The 22,198-nt window shown below is 37.9% G+C and overlaps 1 protein-coding gene across 1 annotated transcript in view; it reads left to right on the plus strand.

Annotated features, from left to right (window-relative positions):
• The window catches only part of auts2a (activator of transcription and developmental regulator AUTS2 a), a 339,725-nt gene that overhangs the window by 212,731 nt on the left and 104,796 nt on the right, over window positions 1–22,198 (plus strand).

The following is a 22,198-nucleotide window of genomic DNA, read 5'->3' on the forward strand; positions in this document are numbered from 1 at the left end:
TCTGGTCGCTGTTGCTTTTCTCTCCCAGAATTCGCCAAATCTTTCTTGAAAATGAATGATGTCTGGTCACTTTGGTCACTCACTGTGAATGTCTGTTAGGTTTTTTTGTTTATGTAATATTCGGATTTAAATGTGGAAAAAAATAAAATAATTCAACATTGTAATTAATATACTGAATTGTGATTTCCTTCAGGAAATGTAATGCTAGTTAGCGATAGTTTTAGTGCCAGTAGGGGTATTATTAATACCATGTTACATCATATAGCACTTCTAAAATCATCTTTATTCGTTTTTAATCAAACTTGAATCAATGAGAATCCAATATTAGACTCTACTTAAAAGTGTGTTTCTATTTAATTAGAATTACCATCTTGTTAATGACTGTGAGAAGGCCTTAATTAACTCTGCATTAATTATGAATGACTAAATGGTGTGCGAAATTTGAAAAGAGCCATTACGAGCTTCACAAGTTACATTTTACACATATTAACATGTAACAATTCCTACAGATTTATTATATATAGATATAACCCACAAGACATACAGTATGTTATTTATAACTAAATCAGGCCATTATTTAAATGCATGAATGTAATTGAACACTAGGCTCTAGGCTAACTTTGATGCAAACTAGGCAAGATACAAAAAGCTTTACAAGACACATTGCACCACTTATTTACTGTCTGTTGAACATCAACATGATTACACGAAAATGTTGTTTTGTTCACTCTTTTAGAATTTTCCTCATTTGTCGTTTTAACCAGTAATGGTTTGACGACGACGAGTCGAATTAGCCATGTCAGTCAAAGCCCTTTTGTTGTGGCATGGCAGAGACGTGTGGTGTACGACATTAATCGCTGTTTTGCTCGCTGCGTTCGTGCTTCTCATTATTCCTCTAATGATTTTCACAATGTCATGTCATTCTCTCTGCCTTTGATTAATTATGTGTCAAAACAATGGGAGGGTTTATTAGGTAAACAAAGAAACAAGAGCGCTCTCTTTCAAACGCACACACATTCGCAAACACTTCAGAGGGATCTCTTTCTGTCAATAGCTCTTAAAATGTGTTTACAAAACCGTCAGCATGTTGAGCTGCATTAGCAATAAGCGACACATCAGTGATATTTTCACATGCTTTACTCTGGGAATGAATTCAGTAGCTCTTTCCCAATAGCAGTTACAGTACAGGGGTACAGTAATGGGTCAGTTCTATTCATCCACAGACAAACTGTCTTTTTTTATTCTCCTCCGGCTCAAATCAGGAAATGAAAAGACACTCTGGAGAAATCACTTTCTGACTGCAAGAATGATACGAACATTCTCCTTTTTTCCCTTAAATGACACTCTCCTTAAAGGGTTAGTTCACCCAAAAATGAAAATTCTGTCATTAATTACTCACCCTCATGTTTTCAGAACACAAATGAAGATATTTTGATGAAATCCGAGAGCTTTCTGAATCAGCCATAGGCAGCAATGTCAGTGCAACTTTCGAAGCCCAGAAAGGTAGTAAAGACATCATTAAAATAGCCCATGTGACTACAGTGGTTCAACCTTAATGTTATGAAGCAACGAGAAATAATTTGTTCAATATTCAACAATCTCTTCTCCTCCATGTCAGTCTGCTACGCTGTTCACATAGTAAACACAGCGCAGCGCTTCTGGGTTCTACCTCAGAACGGCGGATCATTATTGGCCGACGCTGTTCACGTGAGCACCACGACACATGCGTGTGATGCTGACGCAGGAGCTGGCCAATAATGAGCTGGCGTTTTATAAAATATTATTTTTTATATTATGTTTAATTTTTATAAATTGATGTGATCAAATTAAAGAATAGTTTTATAAAATGTATACAGTATAAATATATAAAACAGTATTTAATAACAAAAATGTAATGTATACATTTTTCATTTTTTATATTATTGATTATTGTTTATAAATGTTATAATTATTTTTACTAGCTTTAAATGTAGGCTTAACTTTAACTGTTATTTAATATTTTTTTTAATATAGCCTATTATATTATTTATGAAATAATGTAAAATAATTTATTTCATAAAATATTTAATAGCAATGTCATTTATATTGTTTTAATATTTATACTATTAATATTGTTATTTATAAAAAAAATAGCTTCTAGTTAAAAGCTTACTGTAAAAATAACGCCAGCAATGATTTATTTCTTTCACTTAGGTAGTTTACTTAGTAATAATGATGCATTACATGCAGGTTTGATTAATTAGTGTAATTGATGGAATGGTGTTTTATTAAATTTAATTATAAAATAATAATGTTTTTTTTAATGTATTTTTTTATGCTAATGGGAAGCAGTATGTGTGTGTGTGGACGTGTTGCGTAAAGTGTGAGAGTGTTTAATGGCCTTTTGACATCTCGTTTGTGTTAGCTGGAGCGGAGCGAGAGATTTATTAAATGGTACAGTCTGTACACTGTTCATCACGCGGGCCTGGCCTATTCCAACTGGAACCCGGCCCTAGTCCTGCTGTCTGCCCTCTCTGGCTCGCTCTCCTCTCGCTCTCCCTCTCCTGCTGCTGGATGAATTGGCAGCATGCAGACCGAACGGGGTCCAGAATGCTCTGAATGCATTTGGCTGGCTCTGGCAACTGTGGCTGGCCTCCACCTTCCAGGCTTTTGGCTCCGCTTGGGTCCCTGGTTGCCCCGTTACTTTCGTTCTCTTTCTCTTTCCCTCAGTGTGCCAGGGATCTTGTTCTCACCTCTCCCCACAACCTGCTCACCCACCAAACCCCAGGCCCCTGCCCTGATTTGTGTGCAGAAGAAGTGTGTGTTATTAGAGAGAGCAGGCAGGACCCTGTCTTCTCATTACCTGGCGCTCAAGGGGGATTATTATGTCTTCTGTGGCTGGCAGAGAGAGAAAGAGGGAAAGATTCCACCGCCCGGATCCAATAACGTCCCCTTTTCATGGCGCAGTTAACACTAACAGGTCTGTGCCATCTGAGAGCGTTTAAAGACCGTTGAGGCTCAAGTGTATCTGTGCCGACTTTAGCCAGCAACAAATCAGCACATGTGCTCAGGCTTTGTGCCTCTCTTCCCTCAGAATCCCTCTTTATGTCTGAGCCGTGGTGCAGTGGCTTCTTGCACATGTGCTCTTGACATATAAGCCAATGAAGATCGCAGGTTTGAGCCTGACATGCTTCACATCATTGTTTACTCCTATTTTCCTGTCTCTCTTTACTGATCTGTACATTTAAAGACAGAAAAAGCTCAAGTAAAACTAGATTTTTACATTTCAGATCTCAACAATAAGGCCTTTTTTCTGCTGTCTCAGTCAGGAACAGTCAAAAAGGAATAATCCATTTTTTGTTTTTAGCTTATTTACTATTTATTTTTTATATTTACTAGAGATATATTTATCTTTTTTTCTTAACATTTTTAATCATAAAATATAGATGTATGAAAAGATTGTTATATTTCACAAAACAAAATTAACAAAAATAAATTTAGCAAAATGAAAACTTGAAACAAGTTGGAAATAGTACAGCTATAAATTCATGAACACACTTGTACTGGAAAATGATATTTTGCATACAATGCAAAACATTACTGATTATCACATAAAGCCCAATGTTTAAAGGAACACGCCAACTTTTTGGGACCTTATCACCCAGAGTTAGATAAGTCCATACATACCCTTTTCATCTCCGTGCGTGCCGTAACTCTGTCTGACGCACCCACCGCTAGCCTAGCTTAGCACAAAGACTGGAGGTAAACGGCTCCAGCTAGCATACTGCTCCCAATAAGTGACAAAATAACGCCAACATTTTCCTATTTACATGTTGTGATTTGTATAGTCACAGCGTGTACGAATAACAAGGTCACATGAGACACAACCATCTTCTAACCGTATACATACTGGGAACTATATTCTCAGAAGACGAAGCACTGCTACTTCTGCGGAGTGATTTACTCCAATTCTGAGCGAACTCTGCTCCTCACCACGGGGCTTCTCAGGTGCTGCGAGCAAATCACTCCGACCAAGTAGCAGTGCTTCGCCTTCTGAGAATATGTGACCATGTTATTTGTACACGCTGTGACTATACAAATCACAACATGTAAATAGGAAAATGTTGGCGTTATTTTGTCACTTATTGGGAGCAGTCGGGTCAATTTTTTTTTTTTACAGATCGGGCTTTGGTCGGACTCGGGCTCATTGAGCTTTTCTCCTTTCATCGTGCAGGCTACTGTATGAAATATTGTTATATTGATAAATATTATAAATATGCAACGCAATATGCGATCACGCGAGTGCAGTGCATTAGGTAAAGCTGACCATGCAGAGCATCAGGGAGAAGTTGGAGCGTAAGGAGTTACTAAAAGTTCCCAATACTTCAGGAAAAGCTGCATTTTGAAAGAGTTTTGATTTGATTACCGAGCCTGAAGCCTTCAACAGTGGATGCTATTCTTTTTCTTCACAACGATCGCGAGTAAACAGTGAATGAGCCTACTCAGTTCAACGGATTTTTTTTTCCTTTATTATATTTTTATTATTATTTAACGTTAGCCAGTTGGCGAAGAGTTCTTTGAAACGTTGTTCTTCAGTAAAGTTACTTGACATCAAAGTAAATCTTTATTTACTGCTGGATCACATTTGGCTATATAAATATTCTCTACTGCATGCTTATGCTTCTCTGTAATGGACTGTCTGTATTAATATTTGTGGGCATAATTGTCGGTGGTGGTAGTTATGTTTGAGGCCTATAATAAAATTTTACCTAGTAGCGTGTGTGTGTATGTGTGTGCGTCTAGCAGAGACAGCGCGCATCAGAGAGAGCTCAAAGTGATATTGATGTTGGTCTCGGGTCGGGTTCGGGCTGAAAAATTGCAGACGTTTTCGGGCTGGGGCCGGATTAGGGCTTGAACACCACGGGCCAGGTCTCAGGTAGGGCTGGATGTTTTGCCCCGTGCAGGGCTCTAGGCAGTATGCTAGCTGGAGCCGTTTACCTCCAGTCTTTGTGCTAAGATAGACTAGCGGTGGGTAGTGTTGCACGGTGTACCGATACTTCAAAAGTATCGCGATACTCGGAAATTAAAAACGTCACGATACCTACATTTATCAGTATCGATACTTAAAAAATAAAATAAATAAAAAAACGCCTCCCTATGGACGTCTGTGTTTTTTTCCTGACGCACGCAGCAAAGAACCTGCCGCTGTCAGTGTAATGTGACAAAACACTACAGCGAGATGGCTGCATGTGCGAGCACAAGTGGTCCACGACTCGTAGAAAAAGATGACGCGAGGAGTGACATATGGAAGTACGTTGCCTACCTTGCTCTGTTGCACGGTGCACCAATACTTCAAAAGTAAATCGGAAATTAAAAACGTCACGATTCCTTAATTTATTAGTATCGATACTTCTAAGAATGACCGCGTTCCAGATTTGTAAGGCCGGCGACACACTGGCTGCGTGTCGTGTCCGTTTTTATTTCGGCTCCCATGTTAACTGCCTGCGTGACACACGCGTCTCAGGCGCAGCTCGAGACGCGCGGAAAACGTGTACATGCTAGAAATAGAACCGACGCCTATTTTTCACGCGTCACGCAAGCGTGTTGGAAGCGTTCCCAGGCAAAATAGAATAGGAAAAGATGTTTCTATGTCATTTTGACACGAATAGCCTACATATTAATAAATGACATTTTGATGTTTGAAAGTTTTGACATAAATACAATATAAATGTAATTAAAAAAAATATTATCGATTTTCAAATATTGCACCTCTCAATACAGAACGAATTATTCTGTAGCCTATTTTGCCGTCAACACTGCCGACGTTGTCTTTGCTGCTATATATTTATGTTTAACATGAAGTATAGGCCTTCCACAACTCTCTCCCCACATGTCAAATATATCACCAATGAGGCTTATCATATTACCAATATTAAACATTGTTTAGTATAATCGCTGTTCATATTTTTATTCAAAGTTCAGAATCAAGATAAAGCTCTTATGTTTCTTATGATAAATGAGATAATGCTGCTAAATTTAGGCCTATAAAAAAAATGTACCTTGAATGTCATTGCTCTAATTTATTTTTTATATTTTTATATTTCATATTTTGTTCAAATGTTTAATATATCTGCTGTTCATATGTTCATTTATTAGTGTGTTATATGATTAGAATGTTGTCCCGGTTTTAAAATAAAGCACAGCAATGATATTTGAGAGTGTTTCTCCCTTTTCAGGAAAAGTATCGAAAAAGTATCGAAATCGCAATACTTGACTTGGTATCGGTATCGAAACAATAATTTTGGTATCGTGACAACACTAGCGGTGGGTGCGTCAGACAGAGTTACAGCACGCACGGAGATGAAAATGGTATGTATGGACTTATCTAACTTTGGGGGATACGGTGAATAAGCCAAATTCCCAAAAAGTCGGCGTGTTCCTTTAAGCTTGCAAGTCATAACATGGATGTACAAGATTAATGAATGTAAGATTTTTACTGACAATAATCCTTATTATTAAATCATATGGTTCTCATCGTATGTGATGTATCATAACATTATGGACTTTTTATTTTTAAACTTGCTGTTTTTAACCACGAATAATGCTTTTAAACCATATCATAATCACAGCATAAGCATTATGCTGAAGCTCTGTGTTTAATGCCAAAAAAAACATTAACAGCGAGCAAAAAGCGTGCTGAAAAATGGTTTTATGTGTAGTAATCAATTATCAGCCCATTACCTTTAAGAGGTAGCTGGAGATGACAAATCGCACAAGCATGGACAGATTAATCTTAAGTACCTTTAAAGTATCCCACCTTTGGCTCCAAATGAACATCCTTTTGCGTTTTAATGCACTTGATGAGGCCTTAAAAGGGAAAATGAGAGGACCTTTATCGCTGAACTCTTTTAACACCCCTCACCCCCTCACTCTTTTCATGGGCCCTTCATTCCTTCTTGCATATTTTCCCCCCATCTGTGTGTGGCCAAGGGCAGAGGACACCATTTGAAAGCAGTTGCAGATTTATTAGCGTCTCTGCGTCAGAGAAGTGCTATAATTTCACTCACTCGCATCTCATTCGAGACCTTCACTAAAGTGTTGCTTTAGAAAATGTGTGTCTTTCACAAAACCATGATCAGAATTGCCCATATAGTAACTGATTACATGTAGTCTGGATTATGTAATCAGATGTCAAAAATTAAATACTTAGATTAGATTATATTACATTTTAAAATATTCATAATCAGACTACAGTTACTGTTTTGATTACATGATTACTAATATTCACAAAATGGCAGTAAATTCATAATTCATTGATTTTTTTTTTCCCTAATTCTTCTTTCTTATCTTTAAATAAGAAATATTTTCTCATCAAAAAAAATCAAAAAATCAAAACTATATGTTTGGAAAGTCTTCCAGTTTTCAGACCGGCCACTAGTCTGGCAGCTGCTGTATAGTCACACACAAAATAAAAAACATTGAAAGGCCACACAGCAAACACAAATAAAATATGTATTATCTTTATCTTTATTATCTTTTTTATGTGTTAAGAGCTTTAAATATTATCCTATTCAAATCAATAATGATGAGTTAGATCAAAAGGAATGTAAAATAATTAAAAAGTAACATGATTATATTACCTAAAATGTGTAATGTAATAGATTTGTATTCAGTAATGGACTACAATTAAGTAATCTACCCAGCACTGCCCGTATGTACAGTATGTATCCAGGCTTTCATTTCTCTGTCTTTTTCCACTTCATCCGCCGCTTCTCTCTTCGTCTTCTGACGATGTTTGCCCTGAGGCGGTTGGAGGAGGAGGAGGAGGAGAGGCACATTAGTTTCTCCATCACTCAGCCGGAGCACTGGAACATAAAACAGTTTTTTTTTTATCTCCTCGCCACACTTCCGCACGGTGAAACGGGGCGGGTAATAAAGCTTCGCGAGCGAGTTGTCAGCGGTAAAAGATTATGTGTTTTGCCCTCCCTGCATCTGGAAAAAGGAGGGAGGACAGAGAGGGGAGCGAGCAGAGGGGTGTTTACAGGCTTGAGTGGGCGCTCGTGAGGCCGGGAAAGAGGCTGATTGCTGTAGAGTGGCCTGTCAGCCCGTGATTTGTCATGTACTTCATCATCTCCGTCACTCCGCGGCGCGTTGTCATAGCTAACGTATCGGCCCGCATTTGTACCGGCCCATGTAGGAAATTTGTATTTACTTTGGGGTTGGGGGGCGAGGGGAGCGAGGAAGCGGCGGGGGGAGTGGTGTAATTTGTTCCTCGTGGATAATGTGACCCTGAGTGGAGCCGGATCATGGGTTAGTTGAAGTGATATTTTCCGGTAATGGTAGTCGTACATCACGGCTGTCAGACAGAGTTAGGAGGCATGCACATAACAGCTCCATTTCAGCCACTGCAAGCATCTGGGATTATTTTCCATAACCAAGTATGACATGACCGCTCTGCGGAGTGCATTAAATTTTTACTGGTTTTTCTTCCTTTGCTCCTTCTATCCCTCCCTCTCTTTGCTCCCCAGTCGGGTCAGTGGCGTTTCCCCTGAGCCGACCGGGGGGCTCCGGTCTGGCAGGGTGATTGATGCTCGAGAGACTCGGCGTCCCTCGCCAAGACCGGGACGGCGCTGCAGCGCTGACACGTCTCCTTTAAAGCTGCTCGGCTACAGTCCCGCCGCGGCACCCCCCTCTTTCTTTTATTTCTAATGACGTGTTTATTTCTTTAATTTCTTTCTTATGGTTGCCGGCTATTTTGATCCTTGTTATTTCCAGGCAAGGTCAGCGTTGTAAATGCCAGAGCTGTGGGAGACGGATCACGTGTCTGTGGAAGGCTAATCGCTGGGATCCTGGGGGCGGGTGGGCAGGCAGTGCTCATTATAGGGGCCTACCGCCAAAATTATGTGACGACCTTACAGCCCCTCAGACTTGCCAAGACAGCAGAAGGATTTCGAGGGAGAGAGAGCAGGGTGATGCATGCTGCTTGATGGATGGACAGGTCAGCAGGCTATGCAGTCACACACCACCCCTCACCCCTGGCCGTCCCCCTCATTCCTGTCTGCCTCAGCGGTGCATTATGGGAGAAAGAGTGCAGCCCACTTATTGTACTGGCGGAGCGCTGCTGGTTGAGTGGCACCAATTAAACAGAACCTCTTTGTGTTTGAGAACAGCATTGTATGGGGACTGTCAGCTAGTGATTTACTAATGGAATTGATGTATTTATTTTTATATTCCTTCATTTATTTATTTATTTATTTAATTTTTAAAAAAAATATGATTTTTTTTCATATAGGCCTACATATATAATTACAGTGGGTATTGCAGTATATTATGTGTGTTGTATTTATTTGTATGCTTATTATTATTACTATTGTTGTTGTTACTAATGTTACTAAAACATTCAATTAATTTAGCATGTAAACAGAAAATATATTAATGACCAATATAATAGTCAATAATCTTAATGACAAAATCTGTCATTCTTTTTTACAGCTCGTAAAACATTATACATGTACAATTTTGATAATCATATCTGTAAATTGATATTACAGTTTTTCTCGATTGCTTAAACACATTTCTTAAAACTATGCCTCATATTCTCAAAACAGTAAACACAAATCCATAACGTCTCACCCAATTCCCCAAACATCCTATTTTCAGGTCAAAATGAAGCTCTACACTCAAAACCATTCACTCTTGCTGAAAAACCAAACTTTGCCCTCACACTGGACACACAAGCCCTCAAAATCACACACACTACAACATAGTCTAACACACTGGTGCAGTAAATTCAAAACAACATTTCCAAAACTGGTAAGTTATGTTGCTTGTGGTTTCCCCCCTCTCAAACCTTTTCACATGATGAACACAAAAGACACAACCAATGGATACACTGGCACATTTTTATTCATTCATGTACTACACAGTACAACACACACACACACACACACAAAAAAAAATTATATATTTTATTTACTCTCTCCTCTAATTTTTTTTTACAGTATTTACTTACTTACAGTAAGATGTGTGTGACCATCATATGACAGTAAAAGAGCACACACAAACCATATTCTAATATGGAATTGTATTGGAATGGTAAAGAGTGTTAGTAGGTGACAGGAGGGCCTCGATCCACTCAAGGAGACAATATGATGAACACGTCTAAGAATGTTCCACGTATGGTTGAAATACCATCATTTGCCTAGAAAGATAACATTGTGGGAGTCAAGACTATAAAGGATGAAGGATGGCCAACCTTCACTGTCACACTCTGTAGCCACTCTGTGTGACTGTACGACTGCTGGCCTTTTCTTGCAAGAAAATAAACCTCATCAAAGACTACTGGAAATGTTTGTCTCTTATTCAGTGATAGAATTGTGTTTGCCACCACACCTCCCTGAAGGTTCTCGAGGCGACGGTAAAGCGACTCAAATTTGGCCTTACTCGTAGCCCAGCCTCCCTCATAGTCATACCATTGATAAAGACATGGGCAACTAGAGTGGCTTGAATTTCATCTGAGACTGCTTGTCTTCTTGCCCTTCCTCCTCCTCCTCCTCCTCCTTCTCCTTATCCCTCCTCCTCCTCCTCCTCCTTATCCCTCCTCGATCTCTTCCTTCATGTCTTTCTGGATCCATTGTTCCAAAACTCAATAAACTGATTTGGGCCCTTTTATCTATCTATTGAAGGATCTGATTGATGTGTGTTAAATTTTGACTCTTAGTGTTTCCACCTGGATAATTGTGTGCTAACTGAGCTGAAGCTGTGCTGACTTGAGTGAACAATATTGAATGCTAGTGCTTTATACATGACAACATGGTCTAGGCAATGAGAAATGAAGGGATTTGTGTGTAGAGTTTTGCAGTGACAGTTCAACAAATTTGACTCATGTGTCAAAACAGGGAATAGTGTTTATAGTTTAGGGAAATGGGTGTGCTTTTTGATAAATGGCATTATGGTTTTGAAATTTTAGTTCAAAAGCCTGGTTATAGTGTTTAAGCAATCGAGAAAAACTGTAATATCTGTGAACAATTCTTTATCACAGCATTCCTAAAAATATTTTGTAGATGCCACATAGCAATTAGCATTATATCAACATTATTCTTTATAGAAAATTCAACAGTTTGTTTGTGTTATTATAGTGGAAATAGTGACTTGCAGCTGTTGTTTGTGCTGAGCATAAGCAGAGAAGCATCCAAGTGCCCTAAGGCAGTCGGTAATGACCCCCACCGACCCTTACTTGCTAACACAATCACACTCACACACACATTTACACACTCTCTCCTCCATCTCCCCCAGCAGGCAGAGCCTCATTCTGTCATGGTGTATATCTAGGCGCTAACGCTTGCCTCTAACATGTGGACAACGATCAACTTGTTAGTGTGGATTCAGCATCTTCCTTTCCCCTAGGCCATGATGAGCCTTGCTGATGCCTCCAAATTCCTTACACACACACACATAGTCCCAGAGGAGAGCTCAGTGTAGTGGGAGGTTGTGTGGTTGTGGTTTGTTTCCAGGACTGAGACTCACACTGTGTGCTCTTGCCATTAGGGACACAACCTCGCAGTAGGGGCCCTATGAAGAAAATACTCCTCTTTTGGGGGGGCCCTGCACACTCCTGTCTGACCTCTTATGGATCGGGATGGACAGTAGACCTGCTATGACAGCGCAGTTGGTGCGGGCCATTAGACCTTTTCTATCTAGCTTTATCCTTGTTTAAAAAACTTTTATACATGTAGTCAGGAACTTGGAGAAGGAAAAAGGGTCAAGATCCTTCTTGGTTTGTTGTGTAGCAATCCACTCAGTGAAAAGGCATAAATTGCTTTTTTTCTCTCTGAGCAAACACTATTATTTCCAACACAGCATAGGGAGGCTGGATGGAATAAAAGAAAGGTTAACCTGGAGAAATAGTTCAGTGACTTCTTGATTTTAAGTTTCATGTTGACTTCCAACCCAAGGCATGAGATATTTTACACTTTCCATTATCAGACCTTCCCGGGAGCCCTCAACCTCAGCATTCATTTGCACAAGCCAATAAAAGGTAATAATGTACCTGTGTGAATCAGACAAGGTTGCAAAGTCCTTGAAATAGAATTGAAGGGAAACATCCCTTGTGAATTTTGATACAGTGGCAAAGCTTTAGATGAAAATGATTCGATCAGTCTTGCAATCTACAAACAACTTCAAAGTGAGGTATTCAGACCTTATAAATGGTTTTGGAGGACCGTTATATTATATTATATTATATTATATTATATTATATTATATTATATTATATTATATTATATTATATTATATTATAATTTTTTTCTGGATGAAGAATAGAAGTTGAAAAGAATAGCATTTATTTAAAATAGACATCTTTTGTAACATTATAAATATCTTTACTGTCACTTTTGATCCATTTAATGCATCTTTGCTGAATAAAAGTATTAATTTTGTTCTTTAAAATAACTTAGGCTACTTACTTACTTTTAAATGGTAATGTATCACAGTTTCCGAAAGAATATTAAGCAGCACAACTGATTTTAAAATGTATAATAATAATAATAATAATAATAATAATAATAAATGTTTCTTGAGCACCTAATCAGCATGGTAGAATGATTTCTAATTGATCATGTGGTACTGAAGACTGGAGTAATGAAGCTTTGCATCACAACAAAACTATACATATTATATACACATATGCATGTATATGTATATGAAGAGTTTGGTTCCAAAACGCAATAAATCCATTTAGATTAATTTGAGTACATTTTTTTTCTTTACCACGAAAGTGGCAAAATGAAAACCACTATTTTCTGTTTCAAACTTAGCATAGCATAACATAGCATTTTTAGGTTATAATAACATAAAAAATTCAAATCCAGATTTTGATTTTCAAAGATTTATTATAAAAAGTTAATGCAATAAATCCATGAAATTTTTTTTCCAAAATGCAAGTAATCCATTGAATCAATATAAAAGTTATTTTTTCATATTGAAACTGTTGAAAATACACAATAAAGTAAGTTTATTAGTATAATAATATTAGTATAATATTTTTTGTAAGTTTCACAGACAAAAACAGACACTTTGTCATATAAGAACACTGAAGATTCACATATTATAGTATACATTTTATATCACTTGTAGGCCTAAAATATTTGTTTAAAGATTTTATTCAACCCATGGCCCTGTTGAGCAAGGTCATCACAAGCCATTGATAGGTAAAGGAATAGCTATCAATAGCTCACAGTGACCTTGCTCAACAGGGCTATGGGTTGAGTAATGCCAATGAATGTGATTTTTATTCAATGTTTAAAACTTGAAGCATAGTTTTAAACAATGAATAAAAATCACATACATTTTTAACACACTGAATTTGTCTTCTTGTGCATACTATAAATCCATTGCATTAATATAACATCTGTGTAAAACTGTTCAAAATAGAACTGTAAAGAAGATTGAAAACTGATTTGCACATGACACCTCTTGTATTAGACTACAGAAAATTACATTCATATTTAAGACATCTTTGTTGTGTTGAATTGATTGTCTTGTGCATACTATAAATCCATTGCATTAACAACATTCTTTGTAAAAACATTCAACAACTTACCATTCATTAAGAAATCAGTGAATGGTCACTCTCAAATGGCTGACACAAAGGGCAGCTACTCTTCATGACTGTCACAGTCAACATCGTTCATCTGTTACTGAGAGAGTGCATTATCATAGAAGGCACATTGGCACTCACACCAATTTCAGAGAGCAAGTTCAGCACATCCTTCCTTTTTGCTTCTTTCACTGTGTTTTCATTGGGAAGCTGACTTGGCTTGAAGTTTGCCCACTTCTTTCCTCTCTTGCATCGTGTGAGAACAAGCAACAGCCGGCATTTTTCCTCGTCCCGAGTGCTTCATCTTCTTAATCTCCTCACGTAAATGATTCGATTTTGATGCCTTACGTTTCTTATCCATCGCAGAAACCACCACAATGCCGTCAAAATGATAATTTTGTTTGTTTGTTTGTTGATTGAAAAGTACAAAGTAGATAAGAAAAACTAGAAAGCCGGGTGTATTCAAAGTGCCGCCGTTACTGTTTACAATGTGTGGAATGGTGCGCTGTGATTGGTTGAACGGATGTATCGCATTCTGCAGAGAAGGGAGACTGGCGTTTGTCACGGTTTGGAAAGAAAGGGAGAAAACATGACAGAATAACGCGGCGGATATCGTATTTTACATCAAATAAAAAATTTACTTTTCAATACCGACTCTTCATATATTTTTCTGGAATCAAACTCTTCATATATTCTATGTTATTTCCCACCTAACTACTTGTATAGTCTGGTGATGGATCTATGTGTGACTTGTGAAGCCTGTACCTGTAAAGTGTTCTAGAATATTCTATTCCATGTGAGACTGGTAGGTGTGTGACACTTCTCACCTGGCCTGAGATGTGCCTATCTGCACTCATGAATATGAATGAGTCAGGTTGACTGTTATCTAGTTTAAATAATGTATGCGTTCAGACCTTGGGCTCAGATCCACGTCTCCTAACAGACTTTTTCCTCAAAGCATGGAACAGTAGAACATGGAAAATTTCAGACATTGTTATGCAGGGTTTTGTTATTTTACTCTTTCTGTCCATCTCTTTGTTCTTTACCCTTCGTTCTGTCTCTGACTTGGCGTCCTCCGCAGGCTGAGTGCTGACAGTCCAAGGTTAAACTGAGGCCGTATGCATGGTGGATGTCTGTCAAGGACTTCATACCTACTCACAGACCCATACAAAGTGACTCATATACATAAACACGCAATCACATTGTTTTCTTGTCCATTAGCATGTTAGTTTTGTAGAGCAAACATCCATAGACTTCATTTTGCCTTCAGAAAATTTAATTTCTGTTGCTTTAAAGGCACAGTATGTAAGTTTTCAGCACTAGATGTCACTTTTTCAAAACAATAACAAAGGCATAGCTTGATGACGCCATGAAACTATAAACTATAATAAACTCAAATAAGTTGAAGCACTAACATTATTACCTGGAAATAAAAAAAAAAGCTAAAAAAATAATAAAAATTAATTAAACCTAAATAGCATTATTTAAAAAAAATATATACTTATAAAATGACAAAAACACATAATGAAATTAATAAAAAAAAAAATTTAAATACAGGCTAATTCAAAATATGAATAAAACTAAACTAAAATAACTAAAATGACACTGGTATGTCTTCAAAAATAAAATAAAAAACAGAATAGATTGATAGCGAATAATATCTGTCATCCGCTATTTCAGTGTTGTCCTCACTGTAATGTTTCCCCCGAGCATTTTTTGCGTCTACGGATTGAAAGAAAATGACCATAATGCCAAGTGTGCCGGCGTATACACTGAGGACACCGGACATGCAGACTCATGTGTAGACACATCTTTAGTCGCCTGTCCCAAGTGCTCACTAACACGCTTGTTACCGCAGAATAATTGGAGGGTGTTCAGCTTTGCAAAAACAGGTCAGGTCAGGAAAATCTTGTCCGTCTATGTCCTGATTAACCCCAGGAGGATGATCAACAAAAGAGCTCGGCCTGTTGTGCGCGAGGCTCCAATTATGTGTACAAGACATCGTCGGCCTGAGGGAAATTAAATGGAGTCCCCCAGCTGGATGTGCAACCGAGGCCTCATGGGAGACATTTTGTCTCTTATTAAAACAGCCCCATTGTCTAGGCTTAAGGGTCCAGAGTGTCAAGCTGCAAATATGTAAATATAATGCCCATAAGGACTTTGGCTTGCTTCCTTGTGTGTATGTGTGTGTTCATCCACACCCTACGCCATTTGTGACAGCCAGTATTGACTGGGAATAATGAGGCTGCCGCTGCCCTGTTGATGTCCTGCATTGTGACTGAAGCTCATTTCTGTGTGGACGTCTTGACAGCAGCATGATGCAATGGTTGTGGTATTCTCTCCACTGTCTTTCTGCTGTTATCAGGTCCTATTTAAACACCTCAGCAATGGTCCCTCGGGCTCTGAGAGCAGGACAGCCATTGATTGCGTCCAGTCTCTCTAAGTGAGGTTGTAAACAGCTCCGACTCAGGACAGATCACCGACACTAAGTGGCCCTCTGGAGAGAAATGAAGATTAATGAACCTCAGAGGATGGTTAGTTTGTTGTTTTTTTTGCTGTTGTTGTTTTTTTTAGTTAGAAACTAATGATTCACTCTAAGTTATTTAAACCGAATGTCACATAAGCGTACAGACACTTAATTTAAAGGCTAATGTAAATATAATGTCTAACAAATAGCACTGCTTTGAGGTAGCTTAAAATTCCAGAGCAAACCAGACATTAAAATTAATTTGGAACCAATAAGGTGTTAAAAATGATGTCAACAGCACAAGATACACTCTCAGAAAGAAAGAAAAATATACAAAAACTGCCGCTGGGGCGGTACCCTTTCAAAAGGTACGCCTTTGTACCGAAGAGTGCATATAAATACCTCAAAGGTACATATTGGTACCAAAAAATGCCTTCCATGCAATTAAAGTGAATGGGGTCCAATGTTGTTTTGGACCCTATTGACTTTCTTTGTATGGCCAAAAACAGAAAGGTAAGCAAGAAAGTTGGACAAATCTGGAACAACATCAAGACAAGTAAATGATCAATTAAAATGTTTGGGGTGAACTAACCAGGCTTATCCTTTGGTAAGTCAAATGTAAATATTAAAAACAAAGGAAATGTTTATAATCAATTATGCAACGTTTCGCCTGGTTTTAAGGAAGGGTGTGGTGGGGTTGGGTGGTTTAAGAACGTTCCTCCCTTAAGCACACAAACACATAAGTCACATTTATTTTAATTATTCAGTGCTGTAGTGCTTCAAAATGCATTTAGCTTCCTTTCAGTCTGTCCGTCCTCTGAAGCTTCGGGCTTTTAAAAGCCTCAGGCAGTTTGTAAAGGTCTGTAAGCTGAAGAAACTGTTCTCAACACAACTTCATATTCTTGCAAACGCAAATCATGAGAAAACATCCTCTCTGCACAGCCAATACCCCTAGACATATGACGACAAATGTTTGAAGATAAAGGTGTTTACTGTGACAGAAGAATGCTGAGCCGTGTGTTTATGTGTTTATCTGTAACAAGGTAATTAGTACCCAGAATCCTGTGTTTCCACATCAAGACAAATAGGAAGTAGTCAAGTACTTTCGTTTCACACATTTACTTTTAAGCTCTTTTTTAATTAGACTGTTCACATTAACATTTGTAATAAGCTGATGGTAAAAAGCTGATAAACGTACGTGTAAATGTAAATGTTGCAGACTCTGTGTCATTTCCATTTTCCATATGATATGTTTTTAAATTAATCAAAGACAGTTATGAATCCAACAATCTGTTTTGGTTCGGAATTAAATCAAGCAGGAAAACATAAAACACAATTGACTATGCAAATTTACAGCATCCATTCACTGTAGCAAAGCACCAGAAGAAATGACTGTAAAGTATGGACGTCTGACCATCATTTACGTGAGTATAGAGTGATTTTATCACCAATTTACCTTTCAGTGTTCATCAAACATGATACAGACTTGGCACATGTGGCTGCACACACGTTATTACGCACACACTCACACTATTACGTGCACAGCGGGCTAAATAACAAAGCCTGCAATGTGCCCTTTGGTGGGTAGATAGCTCATTTCTAAAGAGAGACCTTCCATCTGTGCTGATGGCAGCCGAGGGAACCGTTATGATCATGATGGAAATCTCAGCTGCCATTATGGGACGGCAGCACAGGGTGCACTGCACACGCACTAATGGACTCATTTGTAATTGGGGGAGAGGGAGATAATGTGTGTTTGCATGTGGGTGTGTGTGACATACAGGATCGAATGGACCAGGAAGAAGGTATAGATTGAATTTTGACATAAAAAAACACGTTTGTTTTTGTTTCTATCAATGACGATCTGTTAAGTATTATAAAAAAAATCATCATAAAATTATATATATATATATATATATATATATATATATATATATATACATACATATTTCATGGTTGTCAAATAATAATTTCTCTGGCATGGTAGCTCAGAAATTTGGCATTTTCTTGAACTGGCTGGTAAAACAACTGAAAACAGGCGTGAGGCTACATGAAACAAGTGTGAGACCACAATAAACAAGAGAGGGAGACTAAGACAAGAAAATTTGGTCAATTAGATATAATTAGATATATGAAATAAACCACCGGAGCTCACTGCTGGTTTCCCACACATTATAGGAACCCAAACTGTGTAAGAAAATAGGATCAATGAGATTAAATGGAAACATTCGACTGTGGGGTGCAAGTATGTTGAGTTTGTGAGATGCGAGAGCAATGTGTGGTCTGGTTTTTAAAGAGTTCAATAAAACAGCCAGCTAAAGCCAGATCATTTAGCATTAATGTGGTGCATAGCCTCTGTTTGTGTGTGTGTGTGTGTGTGTGTGTGTGTGTGTGTGTGTGTGTGTGTGTGTGTGTGTGTGTGTGTGTGTGTGTGTGTGTGTGTGTGTGTGTGTGTGTGTGTGTGTGTGTGTGTGTGTGTGTGTGTGTGTGTGTGTGTGTGTCTGTGTGTGTGTGTGTGTGTGTGTCTGTGTGTCTGTGTGTCTGTGAATGTTGCACTGTAGTAGCTTAAGGCATTTGTAGGCGGATAAGTGAGTTTGGGTACAACATGGGAGAAAGATAGTTAGCGGGAGACAGGAAGCAAACACTGATACTAATCACTGAGCTTCAGGGCGACAACTGTCCCAAACCCCAAACTAATTCACACAATTAACTCTTTTAAAACACTTATCTATCTTGCCAGCACTGAATGTTTTCGCATACAAACATCATCTCAAAGAACCACAGCAGGGGTCTATAACATGATAACACCTCCATTATCTGTGATTTTTCTATTGAACCTGCTATAGGCCTTATTCGCAAACACCGGAAGTAGCTAACCGCGGCCATATTGTTGACATGACATCTGTCCTGCCCAGGGGGGCAGCGTTTCATATTATTTTGAAGCTTCCCCGGGCGCCGCCATTGGCTAGCGGACCCCCACCTGCTGTTTAGCATCCCATTGACTCCCATTCATTTTGGCGTCACTTTGACAGCGAATAACTTTACATCTGAGGCGTTTAAAGACTCCATTTGTCCATTATTTATTTCTAAAGAAACACGACAATGTATAAAAGGCTCCATTACCTTGTAGCTTACGTTATGGCCCCGTAGAAGCAATTTTTGTAAAAATAGGCTAACGATTGCGTCATAACCACGCGACTCTCTGTCGCACAGTAGGAAATTACCATATGGACAGGAGGCTTGCGGGCAATCGGGGGACGTGGAGGCAAAATGACAAAATAATTAATCAGAAATACCTACTAAAAGTTTCTCCTGCTCCTAGCTCATGGACACCTCCTACTCACACTCTCCGTCTCTGCAAGTTTCGGAAGGGAATGATTCAGATTTCTCTTGGCACAGCTACTAGAAGACAGACGTGTTGCTCACGTCACATCTACGTCATCAAGCTCAGTTTGAGTCTGCACAGTACGCTCGACCCCCAGGAAGTGAAAGCTTCTAATTGACTTCACTTGTCTCCGTTGAATACAATGGGGTTGCTGTGTCCAGTTTATATACTGTCTATGGTCCTGCCCCTAGCCGCACGCAGATTTGAGTTGAGGGGAGCAGTAGCCTAATGGCTTCATCTCGTCAGTATCAAGAGAAGATAAGTGTGGACTTGATTGGTGTGGACCCATATCAAATAGACCCAATAGCCTTAAGTAAAGATCCGTCCTTATTGCCAGCCGTAACTTATCCGGATATTTATCAGAGCTGCCAACTCTACGCATTCACCGTGAGACACACGCGATTGACACTTTTCACACGCTCTCACTCCACACATCCATTTTCTCACGCACAGAAAAATCGCGAAGCAAAGAGGACACGGAGACCAACAGACTAGACAGAGCAGGTTACTTATGATATAAACAAATCTCAGCTCTCAGGTTCTGTCACTTTTATTACGAAATGCAAACAATAAATACTGTTTTGGCGCTTGTAAATGTGACGCGACAGATCCCTAGCGGCACGTGAACCGATCATCTCTAGCTAGTAAATAAACACGAATGAACAATGTTGAAAGATACAGTACAACTTACCGAAATGTATATTCCTCATATCGACCAATCAATCAAACAAACAAAGGGGTCAATCAAACAGCTGGAGAACAATTATGTCACATAACATTTACCTCAGGAAAGCCATTTGATGACCATAATATATAGGCTATAGCACGTTAGTTGGCTAGAAAAAAATAGCTATAGAGAGTATTTTGCTAAATATGTGTACTATATTACATATTTATTATATTTTTACTTATATCATTAAATAAAGTTGTTATTATAATAAAAAAAAACGCATTATATCTCTCTCTATGTTTACAGCATTAGGTGAGTGCCTATCTTGTGTAGCCTAATATTTATCCAAATGAGTCAATATTAAATCAAATCACAATAATTGAATTGAATTGAAATAATAAAAAAGCGTAGCTTACCAGAAATTGTACCATGTAAACATTGTAACATGTTGTCACTAAACCTAATAAAATTCAGTTTAGTTACTAAAATGTTTTGACAATCACAATACACTTATTGTGATGCAATAAAAAAATTTACATCCCCCCAATCCCCCCTAACATGTGGTAAAATGATGGGAACAGACTTTGATGTGAGGCATATATCCCTAACGTTACCTGTGGTAAAATGATGGGAACAGACTTTGCTGTGGGGAGTTGGCTTAAAGTTTAGCCTACATTTATCCTAGCTAGCCACAAGTCTCTCTTGCGCTGGCTCAACTCCTTGGCTCTGTCTCCTTCCCTTCACGTTTTCGGACAGTCGGTATCGCATAAAAACTAACTCCGGGGTTCTTATTGCTGTTGTTAGAACAGCCGTGTATTACACAACACACCATCGCGCTGTTTTAAAAAAAACAAATACAGCGATAATACCATGGATAATACCGACGCTGACTCGCTTGTCAATTGACAGACTGACAGTTGCCGTGGTTTCTGTGTCAACAACATGGCCACATTGATGACGTACATCGAATAAGAACTATAGATTAAATTACACTTAACAAATAATCAACGACAAAACTTCCGGGAGCTGTTCGTTGAAACTGAAACTGAAATGACCTGCTACCAAACTACAGCTACAGGTTTTATTTTACTATGCAAAAAAAGTGCATAGAAAAACAAAAAGCAAACAGGACATACACTTACTACAACATAATCAGTTATTAATATGTCATTGATTATTGCTTGCTTTTGCATGTGTTAATTTCTTTGTATGACAGCCTGGACAAAAATTATGTTAGTGCAATTTGGCATGTTTCACTGCATTATCATAAATAAAACAATTTACTCCGAGCACTACGTAATATGCTTACAAAAAAATATATATATATATTATCAAAGTTGGAAACAGTTCTGCTGCTTAATATTTTTTCATAACCTGTGATACTTTTTTAGGATACTAAAATAAATATAAATAATAAAAAGTAAAAAAAAAAAAGAAAAAAAAAAAAGAAGAAGAAGCAAATGTTATAAAAATAGAAATCATTTGTAACAACAATATACATACTGGTCAGTAATTTGGGGTCAGTAATTTTTTTTCTTTCTTTTTTTGAAATAAATCAATACTTTTATTCAGCAAGGATGTGTTAAATTGATAAAAAGTGATAGTAAAGAATATTTATATTATTAGAAAATATTTTTTTATTTTGAATAAATGCAGTTCTTTTTAACCTTTTATTCATCAAATATATTAGGCAGCAGAACTGTTTCCAACACTCATAATAAATCTGAATATTAGAATGATTTCTAAAGGATCATGTGATGGACTGGATGTCACATGTGACACTGAAGACTGGAGTAATGATCCTGAAAATTCAGCTTTGCATCACAGAAATAAATGATAATTTAAAGTATAATAAATTGAAAACCAATTATTTTAAATTGTAATAATATATCACAATATTAAAAAAAAATCTGTATTTTTTATCAAATAAATGCAGGCTTGATGAGCAGAAGAAACTTCTTTCAAAAACATTAAAAATAGTAATTTTTCCAAACTTTTGGCCTGTACTGTATATATATATATGTATGTATGTGTGTATGTATATATACACATATACAGTATATTTGAAAAAAGGTGATGACAATTTTCCTAGGCCGGACA

Source organism: Rutilus rutilus (assembly GCF_951802725.1).
Source record: "Rutilus rutilus genome assembly, chromosome: 25".
NCBI classification, from domain to species: Eukaryota; Metazoa; Chordata; class Actinopteri; order Cypriniformes; family Leuciscidae; genus Rutilus; species Rutilus rutilus.